We start from the raw sequence: 13,303 nt of genomic DNA on the forward strand, positions 1-13,303 counted from the left end.
AATACAACAACCAAACGGGAGTGTTCCTGTGATTTAGCAACTTCGATGGGATTTTTTTGCTAGGTGGTATAGGTAACCAATACGAGGTTAGGATTTAGCTCCATTTTTTAAGCTCAGAGTAAATTACTCAAATTGTGCATCCTGTCATCTACTCTATAAATGAAACTTACCTTTGTTGTATAATGGTTGGAAATGAAGAAATTATTAATTCTGTGTTCAAATTTTATGATTTTGTTGCTGACTCCTGAAAGTTGGGTTTCTTTGTCTAATCTGCTTAACTTCATAACAATTTGGACTTTTTAATAAAATAGAAGGCAGAATGTTTGGTGGCAACAGGCACACTGGCATCATTCATGTTATTACAAGATTTTCCAATATAAGTAAATTTTCTTATTGTTAGAGTATTCTCAAAAGCAAAGCAAGATTATGTCTTTAGATTCTATGTGATTTATCCAGGATCAAATGTTGCTAAATTTGCAAGTACAACAAATTTTGCACCATTCTGAGTATTCAGAAAAGTATATCCTAAATGAGCTGTTAGGAGGATTCTCTGTCTTCCCCCTTCCGCCCCCTCCTCTCATTCCCCCCTCTTCTTTTTAAGATTCTATTCTTTGTATTAGCAGTTTCAAGGCACAGAGAATAAGGTTTTTTGTGGAAATTGTATTGTGATAGAAGATATAAAATTAAAAGACAAAAGATAAATAAACATTAGCTTGAATTATATATACCATATATGGAAAACTGATGAAAGGAATGAAAAAGTTATCGATAATTTAATGAAAAAGATACAATATCAGCTCAATAACAAGTTGTATACAAAACACAAGAACCATTATATGAACTGAATATCTAAATTCCCAGTAAGTCTATAAAATTCTCTTATGCTTGCTTGCTCAAACCAGGTCAAAAATAACAAAATTGGCGGAGAAATTAAGATACTTTCTCCAGCAATTGCAACTACACCAGATATCGTATGTTAGAAGCCCCCTAAAAGGGCACCCCAAATGTCAAAGCATCAACCTTAACGAATTAAACTACCTCCCTGATTATTCCAATTTTACCTACATTATTGTTCATGTCATTTAATGGTGTTTGAATTAAGCTATTACTTATTCTTGACAGTTAGGCCAAGTTCACCTGCAACAATAACAGTGGTAGCCATATCAATGAACATTCTATACTCCACAACACCGGCGATTTGCAGAATGGAATCGCTGGCAGCCTTCAAATCCCCAATACTCTGCTTGAAATATAAATCAATGATATAGTTGCCATTATCAGTGATATAAGGCTCAGCCTTTTCGCCCAAAGTTCTGAGCTTTGCAACGCAACCAGATTCTTGAAAGAGATTCTGAAGCCTAGAAGCAGTGAACTTCCAACAAAATTGAATAACTTCAACGGGCATAGCCAAACCGCTACCACCAATATAGTTAACGAGCTTAGACTCATCGACGATTACAACAAATTTCTTGAAAACACCTTAAACCATCTTCTCCCTCAAGAGGGAGCCACCGCGGCCTATGAAGCACGGACACGGATACGGACACGGGGCACGACACGACACGCGACACGGCGACACACGAATTTTAAAAAATTGTCGGACATGGGGACACGCATATATTAATAATATAATATATTTAAATAGAGATATGTCTTAATAGAGATATTTTCAAAAATAACCATATGACTAAAGTGTATAGGTATTCAAAAGATAAAATTCTAAATTCCTATGTCTTAATAAAGATAGTAAGAATTTTGTACATTACATGTACACAAAAAAAAAGTTATCTAAAGTCATTCTTTCTCCATCATATATGGTTGATATCTTCATCATTAGAAAAAGTTACTCTTTCCAACTCCGGTTCATCAAGAGAAAGGTGAGCAACTTCAAAAACACCATTTTCTTCATCAATTGGTGAAAAAGCATCTCCAGCAATATCCCACATCATAGTTTCTCCTTTATTATGTTGTGGAGTTTTTCTTGAAAGAAGACGAAGATTAGTGTGGACAAATACTAAATTTTCTGCACGTTTAGGCTTCAACTTGTTTCTTTTCAGGGAATGGATAAAAGAATATGTGCTCCAATTCCTTTCGCAACAAGAAGATGAAGATGGTTGCCCTAGTAGCCTAAGAGCAATTAGTTGAAGAAATTTTGCTTTACTATCATGAATTAGCCACCAAGACTTTGCATCAACTATGCCTCTATCATTCAAAGAGTCATAATCATCAAAGACACCTCTACCATCAGAAAAGCTTGCAAGTTCAATGTTTACCTTTCTCCTCTCTTCTTCATTAGGAAAATACCTCTTCAAGCATTTAACTCTCTCATTAGTGATCTCAATATCTTGATGAGGAGAAACTCGTGTAAGATCTTCTCTCAACCATTGGTGGCTATAAGACCTATATAATTAGTGTTTAAGCATAAATTAATAATGATTCAATTATCTTCACTTATAAATAAAAGTTATAAACAATAAATGTAAAAAGTTACCTTGGATTCAATGAATGTGCTAAACAATGAAGAAGTGTGCTACTTTTTGTCCATCTTTGAACTAATATTGAGTGCACAACATCGTAGAAGGACGATGACTCTTGTTCATCTTTTCTTTCATAGAGATATATAGCACTTTTTACTTTCTTGATCATTGAATCCCACATATCATGGACCAAATGAAGAGTAGGTGCATTTGTGTCTGTACTTCTTAAAACATCATAAATAGGATTTGTGAAAGCAAGAATATAATCAATTTTTTGCCACCAATTTTCACTCAAAATCTTTTCTGTAACAAACTCATCTTTGCCAATATTATCTTTCTTGCTTGAAGACCATTTTTCACTTATAACCATCTTTTTGGGTCTTTGCTTTAACAACCTTAAGTTTTTTAGCATCACAATAGTAGAAGCAAATCAAGTAGGAGTAACATTAAGCAACTTCAATATAAAATTCATTTAAAATAGATAACCTCATGTGATGATTAACAATGAAGTTTTTTTATAAAAGAAGCATTTTCAGCAATTTGAGTAATCCACAAGCATTCTTGATAAACAAAATTATTCTTCGCTGTATTCTTAACTGCACAAATATCCTTTGAAGTAATAATGTATTAAATTCATTGAAAATAGATAACCTCATATGATGATTAACAATAAAATTTTTTATAAAAGAAACATCATCAGCAATTTGAGTAATCCATGAGCATTCTTGATAGACAAAATTATTCTTCTCTGTATTCTTAGCTGCACAAATGTCATTTAAAGCAAGGTTGAGAGTATGAACAACACAAGGAGTCCAAAAAACATATGGAAATTCAGCTTCAATCAATAAACCAGCCGCTTTACAAACCGGCGCATTATCAGTCACAATCTGCACTACATTTGAGAGACCGACTTCTCTTATGACATCTCTTATTTGCTTTGCAACATAATCCTTGTCTTTGATCTCATCTGAACAATCTACAGCTTTCAAAAACATAGGCCCACTTTCAGTTACAGCCATAAAATTAAGAAGAGGCCTCCTTTGGGGATCACTCCATCCATCACTTACAATGCTCACTCCATTTCCACTCCATGAATTCTTAGTAGGTTCTAACATTCTCTCCGCATGTTGCTTCTCTTTCTCAAGCAAAGTTGTCCTCAATTTATTATATCCAGGAGGAATATAACCATCAATATAATTATTGGCAGCATAAGAAAAAGCTTTGACAAAATACGGATTTTTTGCTAGATGAAAAGGTAATCCAGATGAAAAAAACATTCTAGCAATATGTAAATCTAGAGTCTCCCTTGCATTCACATTAAAAACTTTCTCTAAAGGTCCAGTAGCTCTTCTTTTTCTTGAATCAATTTCACTTGCATTAGATAAGGGTGGAAGAGGAATTGACTTAGCCTTTTTACTTTCATGCAACAATGTACTTTCACTATCAAGTTTCTTAAGTTCTTCAAGCTTTGTTGATGTATCTTTTGCACAAAATCTAATTCCTTTTCCTGAAATCTTCAATAAATGTGCTCTTACTCTAGTATAAGAACCACTGAATAAAACTTTGCAAAATTTATATTGAAATTCAAAATTTCCGCCCCTTTAATTTTATCTTTCTTTGTTACAAATTTCCATAAAGGCTTATCAACACTTTCTTCAAAATTGTTTTGAACACTCTCTGAACTCATCTCTCACAATCCTACAATAATTTAAGAAACAAAATTATTTTTTTATAATTCAATTTCTTGAGCAAAACAGAACCAAAAAAAGCATTAAGAGAAAACAAAACCAAAGAAAATTATTATATAATACTAAACATTTGTGTAAGTAAGCTGAGTTCATTCCCAGCTATTATTGTTTAATGTTTACTACAAAAGAAACAGATAAAAACATATTATAATATTATAAAAGGTGCAAATTACCAAGGAACACAACAAAACCTTAACAAATAATCCTTCAATATGAACATGATTACTAAGAAGAGAAACATAACCTAAAGCTATGAATCAGGATTAGCATTAGAACCATGATATATATAATAACGGCATATACATAAATGCATATAGAACAAATTATAGTACAGACAAATTGCTATCTAGAGTCTAGACATTTACACTAAAACTCAAAATAAATTGATTTCTAGGAATCTTACAAGTCACTGCCATATTCCACTTCATATACATAAGTGCTGAATATTGCCATATTATGTATGCTAAAAAACAAATTAACGATCAATCCAGTTTTTTTCCTCTTGTCTTTTTTCTATCAGTTCTGTGTCTTTCTATTATTTTCTAGTTTCTAATCTTCTCATAGCAGCAGTAAAAAATTATGAAAGAAGTCTCTAAAAATATCTAATTCAAGAAGCACAAAACAAAACAAAACAAAACCAAACCAAGGAGATGCACATAACAAAATAGAAATCCAAAATCAAATGGAAGCACAAAAATGACAAAACAAATCAGAACCAAAGAGAAGCACAGAGGCCAGAGAAAAATAGAAATACAGAACCAGAAAACTGATTGATAAAAAAATAAATATTCTCCCTTAATTGAAATGGAGGATGCAGAAAAGCACGAGAGCAGGGCAACGGTCACGGTAGAAGTGGCGACCGGAGAGGTGGCGAACACGGCAACGAAGAGGTGGCGAACCGGGGAGTGAACGGCAGCGAACGGCAGCGAACGGCGATGACAAGCACCACAGAAGAAGTGACGGTAGTGAAGAGGAGATGCTGAGATTAAGAGTGAGTGGGTGTGGAGAGAGATGATGAACATCCACGGCGGTGACGACCGGAGGTGGCGGCGATAGCTGGAGGTGGTGGTAGACTGGCGGTGAGGAGAGGGCGAGTGGGTTGGAGCCACAGAGCCAGAGACGGGTTTGGGGGTGGAGGTGAAAGGTTAGGTTTTTAACTTTTTGTTAAAGTGAAGGGTGAAAGACTGAAAGTGAAATTGATGTTCCAAAATGGCATTGGGCCGTGTCCGGCCGTGTCTGGGCCGTGTCCGGCTTGTTTTTTGTTTTTTTGGACAGGACACGTTTGGACACGGGAGACACGCGTGTCGGATGAGTGTCTCCGTGCGTCGTGTCCAAAATGTGTCTGACACTCTGACACGGCAATTAAACAAAGTGTCCGTGCTTCATAGACCGCGGCCCTTGACGAGGTTAAGGTAAGGATCAACCTCGTCGGCACCGTCAATGGCGAGATCAACGACGGGATGAGAGTCCAGATCTGACAAGGGGATCCCGAGAGAGAAGGCTTGCTCGTGCATCTTCTTGGAAGTGGGGATTCCGACGATGTCCTTGAGCTTGCCCTGGTGGAGAAGCTCGCCGTTTCGGTCGACGGCGTGTTTGGCAGTGGAGCCAGTTCTGAGGCCGAGAACCATACCGGATTTGACGTACTCAACGGCTTTGTAGGCGGCGATTTTCTTCAGATCGTCTTCGTCTTCGATAAACTGAACAAAACTTGAACAATAAACTCATAACCCTAAACTGAACAATAAATCAGCAAGACCAAATTACCAATAATAAACTGAATAGATGGTAAACAGCAATACCAACAATAACCCTAAACTGAAAAATAACCAGCAAATCTAACAATGCATCAGTAAAGATTACCTGAAAAGATGGCTTGGGCTCCATATGCACTTCAATCGGTGGCTGGGTGGGAGATTGGGAGGGGCTGTCTTGATTGTGGGTGACCTTAAATCCAGAACCCATAAACGCTACTGGTGGAGGCGGCAAGGTCGGAGGTGGCGAGGTCGGAGGTCCTGTGTTGATCGTCACCCGTCGGTGCTGTCTACTGTGTTGTCCTGTGGCTTTTGGGTCAGTGGATGACTGGGTGGTGGCGAGCCAGGCGAGGTGCTGTGTTGAGCTGGGTCTTCGTCTTCGTGGTGCACCGACGGTGGGGGATCTGCTCTATTCGGCGGTGGGTTTTGGAGGAAGGCTTCGAGACTCAAGGAGGTGGGTGGATCAGGCTGGTTCCGTGGCTAGGTGAGTGGGTGCGCAGGCCGCAGAGGGTGAGATATGGTGGCTCAGGCTGGCTCCGATCTGGGATTTGGGGGTTAGATTTCCATGGGGAATTTAGGGAGGGATGGAGTCAGTAGGGTAACACACACTAGGACTCGTTTTAGGGGGGTTGGGGTTGGTAGTTTTTAATTTTTAGGATTTTTGAGAGAACTAGTTCGGTTCGGTTCGGTTAGGGTTTTGGTGGTAAGAATCGAAAACCAAACCGAACCGTAAAAAAACAACAAAACAATGTTTTTTCGGTTTTTTTGGTTTTCGGTTTTCAATTTTTTCGGTTCGGTTCATCACTTCATCGGTTTAGTTCGGTCCGGATCGGTTTTGAACACCCCTACTCTTTGTAACATATTTTTTGAAATCCAAGAGATTACTTAATCATCAAACCAGTTTTTTAGAACTTCTTATACTCTTGGACTCAGTTGTTAGTATTGGGCTTATAAAAATATTCTAGAACAAAGCTTCAAACTCGGTATGTCTTTCTTTCGAAAAAAATTTCCGAATTTCAGATCTCAGCCCAAGTGTCTCATCCTTTAAGGTAAAGCTTTTTATTTTGCTTACTTTTTTTATAAAATTCGATCTCTGACCATAATTTCTATCAATCCTAGGTTTCCACCTTGCTTTATGAGTTTGGAAGTTAGATTTTTTTAAATCAAAGTTTGTATATTGTGATTCTAGGATTAAGAGTCAATGTTTCTATTCCTTGAATGTCAGATTTTTTTTTTATTTTTCAGTTTTATGGACTTTTCATTGTGGATACCCCAACTCGTAACTTGTGAGCTTGAGCATTCGAGTTTTTGAGATTTTGACGAAGACATATCAAAATAAATTCAAATTGTCATAATCAATAATTATAAATTTACTATGCTTGAAATAGTAACTCAATCGTAAAAATATTGAGTTTAAAAATAAAGAAATTATTTCTCTTAAAACAATTGCATAATGAATTCTTTTCATTTAAGTGTAATCTATCTAAATAAAACTTTTTCCGATCTAAAGTAATTATTTGGACAATTGAATGATGGATTTTTCTTATTTAGATTAGTTGACTCATGATTTTTTTTAATAAATAATTATTCAAAGATTATTCCTTCCCGCAGTTCTGTTTGCGCCTCCTTCCAACAGTTCTGTCTGTATTCTGTTTCAAGCAGTCCCGTTTGCACTCTGTTTTAGCATCTCCTCTCTCTCTTATCGCACTCTTTTATCGTGCTCTACGCGCTCTCTAAATATCACTCTTATTGCGCTCTATGTGCTCTTTGAAGATCAATCCTATCGCGCTCTACGCACCCTCTGAAGATCAATTCTATCGCGCTCTATGCGCCATTTGAAAATCAGTCTTATTGTGCTCTAGACGCCCTCTGAAGAGATCACTGCTTGCTCTTTCTCCCTCAAGCACAACATCTCCACCCTCTCTTATCGCGCTATATGTAAAATCAATCTTATCGCGCTCTTTTATTGCGATATATGCGCCCTCTCTCTTATCGCGTTATATGCGCCCTCTGAAGATCAATCTTATCACGCTCTACGCGCTTGCTCTTTCTCCCTCAAGCACAGCATCTCCTTCTATATTTCTGCATCACCACGTCACATGCGTCTTCCTCAACCATTTCATCGGAATTTATCCAAGCCATCCACCAGCTTGCAGGGGCCTATTAAACCACTCTTTCACCTTAGCCCATAACAACAATAAAGAAGTCTCGCGGCTCACAAATTCAGCCCAACAGAATACATAAATTCAGTTATAATTTTAGTAGGAAATTTTAACTCTGCTTTGTGAATTTTGTACTAGACATGATCATGATAAATCTTAATGCTTAGGGAGGATTCCCATGAAGAGAATAGGGTTGAATCTGTTCAGGGAGAGTCGCAGGGCAACGACAAATCAGATCCGAAAATTTAAAATTCAGGTGGAACAAAAACTGTTGATCCGGCCAATAATTTAGGCAAAGATAATGGCACTAATTTGCATGCAAAATCTAGAAATGATTCCGTGCATGAGAATGGAGCCAATGACAAGGAGACATGTGGAGAGAGAGAGAGAGAAATGGGCTGGCATAAGGCGCTGAAGAAAGAAAAATTTAATCAATATTAATATATTGATAAGTAATGATGTGCTTCTTACATTGTTTATGTATATATTAAATCTATAATAATAATAATAATAATAATAATAATAATAATAATAATAATAATAATAATAATAATAAATGACATTAATCAATATAATTAATTTATTATCTTTTAATAAATAATAAAATCAAACATTTTTGTAATAAATTATGTACAATAAATGATATTTTAGAAAAAAAATACTACACCAAATTTTTCAGATGCTCATTTTATATTTTATACATTACTTAATAATTATATTATTCAATTATTTAATAAAAAATTTAATTTCAACCAAATTTTTTAAACTTACTGGTAAATATTAAAGTTAAGAAAAAAATTCATCCGTATAAACTTCCACTAAATAATTTAATTAATTAAGTAATGCCAACTATAATTTTTTTATTCTTTATTACGTATATGTCATATATATTTTTATCCTATATTTTTAGATACAAGTTAAAGTTTAATTCTAAAGGTTAAAAGATATGGATAAAAACATAGTTTGACGCAAATTCAATAAATATTTTTTAATATCGAGACAAATATAATTCAACAGTAAGAATTTCATGTTTTTGTAATTCACAAGAATTTTTTTTGCAAGAATGCAGAATTTCGTATAATCTCTGTAATACGTGGCTTCTCCCAAATTTTTCGCATTTACCAACTGCTAGTGTTGAGTTAAGAAATTAACTAAATTAATTAGTGATGACAAACATTATTTTTGGGCAAAATAAATAATTAGTGTTGATTAATTGTATTTACTTTTTTACTAATTATTTATTGTTGCAGACCAAAATTTCAATAGCCCAAATGGAATAAAAAGCAATTAGCAAGGATGATTGGGTTGAAAGCAAAAATCAAAAGCCCAAGAAAAAGCAAAAGATAGAAGCCAAAGAAATCAGATGGGTCAAACGGGTTACATGAACCAAACCGATCCAAGCCCGTATCCATTCCACAAAGCTTCTCATGTAAGATTGAATTCTTCACTCCTCCAAAATGTGCAACGTATCTCTTCTCTCTGACCAAGTCAAATCAGCTTCAGAAAAGTAAGAAAAAGAACGAAAGTGAAAGAGCTTCTTCACCAAGCAAAACACCAAAGAAGCAAGAGAGAGAAGGGTTAAGCTTGATACACAGAAAGCTAAAACAGAAAATCCAAACCAAATCAAGCTTTGGTTAAAGGTAATCCATCTCATCTTGCATGCATCAGATCTTCTTCTCTTCTTCCCAACTTTCTGCTCTATCCGAAAATGGCATTCAAGAGAAAGTTGTTCTCTGCCCTATTCTGTTTCACATCTACGGTCACAAGTGATACTTGGGGACCAAGTAGTTTTTCAATGGCCAATATCAAGTTGACCATGAGAAGATTTCTATGGTTACTGCATTGTGGCTTTCGGTCAAGATGAGAAAGTCAGAGAAAAAATTTCTATTCTGAGGATTATTCAGAAAAAGTGAATCTGTGATTGGTAAAGCTCAAGGCTCAAGGTGTTGACCTTGGGAGAAGGTCCCAGCAACATGCAAGGAAAATAAAAGAAGACTTCTTGCTCATTCAGAACTAAGGAGAGAAAACCAGGGAGTGAGAACAGTGTTCTGTGAAGTATTCCCTGTGAAGTTCCTCTACTTGGATAATGCTTTCTATCAAAGAAGCATTCGGCCAATACTGAAGAACTAAATCAGTGGTTTGCAAAGCTGGTTTTTCACATAGCAAAGAGGCTGTTGATGAAGTCAATCTCCTTCATGTTTTACTGATTGTAATGTACTTTTCAATATTTATCATTCTGTAATTTCTAGTGAGAAAAGGCATTGTGAGAAAACTCAAGTAAAAGCCATGAGTGGAAAAAGGCTGAGTGAAACACTTGAGAGAAAAGCCTGGAGTTATTTTCAGATTTCTTTAGGTATGTCTATGTCTTGTATCTTGTACCTGTAAGGTATCCCTTTCTTAGTTGGGTTAGCACTAAGAGTGAATAGTTAGGTATTAGCATAGCCAATGTCAAGTTAGGTTAGAACTTGAGTGTGAAAGGATTGGGTCAATCCTGTGTTATTGGTGTATGTAATATTGTTAACTATAGTGAAATTCTTCTATAGTTGTGGAGGAGACTGGATGTAGGTTGCATAACACAAGGCAACCGAACCAGGATTTTTGCTGGTGTTAGCTTTTCTCTTCTCTGCTATGTTCTGTTTTCTGATAATCATGAGGCAAAAACAAATTGTCTCATAAATTTTCGCTGCTGAGTTCAAACAGAATCAGAATTGCAAATCTATTTTAAAAGGGTAATAACAGCAACTTAAAAGGAAGGCATAGATTCAACCCCCCTTTTCTAAGCCTACCACAACCTTCAATTGGTATCCAGAGCTAAGGTCTCAAGAATCAAGCTTAACCGCTTAGAGCAAAGATCCAATGGCAAACAACTTGGGCACAACCACAGTTGCTTACACCCTCACTGAAGGCCAGTCAAACAACCGGCCACCTTTCTTCAACGGGAAGAACTATTCCTACTGGAAAGAAAGGATAAGAATCTTCATCCAATCCATTGACTACAACATTTGGAAGATCGTTGTAAGCGGTCCAAAGATCCCAACAAAAACAAGTGCTGATGGAGTGGTGACTCCAAAAGAAGAAGCTGAATGGAATGAAGATGATAAGAAGAAGATAGAGCTGAATGCTAAAGCAATCAACCTTCTTCACTGTGCTATCAGCTTTGAAGAGTACCGGAAGGTGTCTAGATGCAAGACAGCCAAAGAAATATGGGAAAAACTCCAGGTTACACACGAAGGCACTAAACAAGTCAAAGAAACGAGGATTGATATGCTGCGAAAAGAGTACGAGATGTTTAGCATGAAGGATGGAGAAAGCATTGATGAAGTATTTGAGAGATTCTCAATCATAATCAACAACCTTGATGCTATGGGTACAAACTATGCAGAACAAACCTTGGTGAGAAAACTCCTTAGAAGCCTCACAAAAGAGTGGGAAAACACTGCCACTGTCCTAACCGAGAGTAACAACATAAGTCCCATAACCTATGATGAGCTGAGAGGAAAACTCCTTGCCTATGAAGCCACACACACAAACACAGACTCAAAAAAAAAGGGAATAGCCCTCAAGTCACAAATAGAACTAAAAGAGAGTGAGTCTAGTGATGGTATTTTAGATGATGAGCTTTTGTTTTTTGCTAGGAGATTTAGAAAGATGATGAAAAGCAAGGACAAATACAAGGGTTCAAGTTCAAAGGAGCACAAGATAGACTTGAGCAAGGTAACGTGTCATCATTGCAAGGAGGCTGGACACTTCAAGTCAAACTGTCCAAAGCTCAAAAAGAAGGACAAATGAAAGAAGGAAAGGAAGAGAGTACTCATGGCAGCTTGGGAGGATCTTGAGAATGACTCAAATGAAGAAGAAGAATCTGAAGGAGATGACAAAGACTGCTTCATGTCTGGAAACAACAATCTTGATGAGGTAAATTATTATGATTTGACTATTGAGGACTTGCATGCTATTATTGATGATCTGACCTCAAACACCTCAAAACTGCTTGACAAATACAATGAATGCAGATCTGAAAGAGATGTGTTAAGAGCTGAAAATGAATTTTTAAAAGAAAAAGTGAAGGAAACTGAATGTGCTTTGGACATCATTGAAGAAAACAGATTTCTAAAATCTGAACTTGAAAAATTAAAAGAAAAGCACATTGTGGATCCTTCACATGAGTTAATTGCTGAAAATGAAAGATTAAATGATATGATTAAAAGACTGAATGGTGACTTAGCAAAATTTGCTCAAGGTTCTAGTAACTTGGACAAATTACTTGCAAATCAAAGACCATTGTTTGAAAAATATGGTTTAGGCTACATAACCAAGGAAGATGCAGTTTCTAATATTTCGTCTATAAAATTTGTGACTTCTTCATCAAATACCAAAACCATACCAAACAAATCTGGTATTGAAAATACTCCAACACTTGAAAAAAAATTTGATGAAGTATACACAAGTGAAACAAAGCCTTCACCAAGAACTGAATCGAGTTCAAACCGGCCAGGTTTGGGTTACATTTCAAAAATTGAGGCTGTTTTCAAGAAGCCACCATTTTACAACAAAACCTCATATTCGAAAGGTAAAAATGTTCAAAGAAATTCTGATGAAAATGCTTTTGTAAAGAGGAATAACTTTAATAAAAATCAGTTTGTCAAAAGAAATGCATCTCCTCCAAAAATCAGAAAATTTCAACACTTTAATCATTTCAAGCAATATAACTCACCTCAAGTTCAGTGACACACGTCAGAAAATCATTGTGTCAATTGCAAGAAATTTGGTCACTCATATGTACAATGTTTCATTGAAAAAAGAGTTGTTGGAAACAAAATTTACAATATTGTTTGTGATTTCAATGCACTTGGGCAACCAAGATGGATTAACTTCAAAGGATCCAAATTAATTTGGATACCTAAGGCTACTTGAAACTCATCATACAGATTTTCCTAGCATCCAAGAACAAAAAAGACATGTGGTACATGGATAGTGGATGTTCAAGGCACATGACTAGAAGGTCAACCTACTTCATCAAACTAAATAAGTATGATGGAGGTTTTGTGACCTTTGGAGATGATGGTAAAGGTAAAATCATTGCTGTTGGAAAAGTAGGTAATGAGCAATCTACTTTCATTGATGATGTACTTTTAGTATGTGGTTTAAAGCACAATCTTTTGAGT

The 13,303-nt window shown here is 36.0% G+C and overlaps 1 pseudogene; it reads right to left on the reverse strand.

The window, feature by feature from the left end:
• Positions 1-1,008: 1,008 nt before the first annotated feature.
• On the reverse strand, positions 1,009-6,187 carry LOC107470843 (probable ribose-5-phosphate isomerase 2; annotated as a pseudogene).
• Between the last annotated feature and the right edge of the window lie 7,116 nt (positions 6,188-13,303).

This window comes from Arachis duranensis, chromosome 10, assembly GCF_000817695.3.
Source record: "Arachis duranensis cultivar V14167 chromosome 10, aradu.V14167.gnm2.J7QH, whole genome shotgun sequence".
NCBI lineage: Eukaryota > Viridiplantae > Streptophyta > Magnoliopsida > Fabales > Fabaceae > Arachis > Arachis duranensis.